Source organism: Calidris pugnax, unplaced genomic scaffold, assembly GCF_001431845.1.
Source record: "Calidris pugnax isolate Ruff unplaced genomic scaffold, ASM143184v1 scaffold29, whole genome shotgun sequence".
Lineage (NCBI taxonomy): Eukaryota > Metazoa > Chordata > Aves > Charadriiformes > Scolopacidae > Calidris > Calidris pugnax.
In genome coordinates, this window is record NW_015090768.1 from 1072959 (window position 1) to 1074206 (window position 1248).

The following is a 1248-nucleotide window of genomic DNA, read 5'->3' on the forward strand; positions in this document are numbered from 1 at the left end:
CTGTGAAGTGCCAGCTCTGGGCCAGGCCGGGGACACAAACTCAAGGTGTTTTAGTCCCGACCCGTGAGTGGTGCAGGAGCCACACAGCCACCATCTCCTCTTCACCCTCTTCCTTCCACTTCTGGAGCAGAGAAAAAAAAACCTGATTTTTCACTGCCCTTGTTCCAAATCCCAGCACAGCCCTTCACCTGGGACCTTCTCCGCCTGCAGGAAAATGCAGGTTTAGTCCTTTCTGATTATCTTGTAAGTGGGAGTTTGTATAAAGCCCTCTGCTGCAGGCAAACCAGCCCACCCAACACATCCCTCCAGTGTCCTCACGCTGCTGTACACTTTTTATAAACAAATAGCAGTAACACTGCCACCTTGCCTCATGGACTGGAGAGCGGATGGGATAAAAACCAGTCCCCTCACCACATCCCAGACGATTTTTCCACAGGGTGTGGGAGGGTAAGGGAACAAAATCTGGCAGGGGAATAACATTTGCTATCAATAAGCAGGTTGCACGTACTTGATTAGGGAAGGCGGGTGAACCCCAGTGCAGTAGATCTTGCCAGGTCGTTACCAGCCCCAAGGGGAAGAGCTGGAGGGGGGGAGAAGAGGAGCTGCCGGCTCCAGGCACTGGCCACAGGCAGGGAATGGTGGCCAACGGCCCGCGGCTGGAGCAGGCCCCAGCAAACCACCAAAGTGGGGTTTAGTCATAATCTAAATAGTACTTTTTTTAAATAATGGATTTACTTGAACACTCCAACGTTAATATTTGTAGCGATGCCCTGCCTTGTTCCCATTTAAAACCCTCTGTACGTTCTGACAGGGATTTCCTTAAGGCCCTCACACTGAGAGACCAGTCTGAACCTTGCGTGCTCTCTGCTCTGTGGAAATGCGGCCTTATTTCATTTCTTCTTCATTACGTATCACAGTTTCTCTGTTTTACTGAAGGTGTACACCCATGAATTGGCCATCAGGCTTTCCTCATGAGGAGCCCAGGCGCTTCTGTCCCTGCAACGGTGGGGTGACAGAGCCAGAGCGCTGGGGTGACAGAGCCAGAGCGACAGCTGGAGGGAAATAAGCTGCCATGAATAAACGGGCTCCTGTACGAGCGGCTGTGGCCCTTCCAAGGCTGCCGCCGGCCCCACACCCGCCCTTTCCCCTCAGGCACAGCCCGCCCATGGCGCCCGCCGCCAGACCCACTGCGCATGCGCCGCCGCCCCCCCCGCCCTCCGCCCCGCTAGGGGGCGCGCGTCCTCGGCG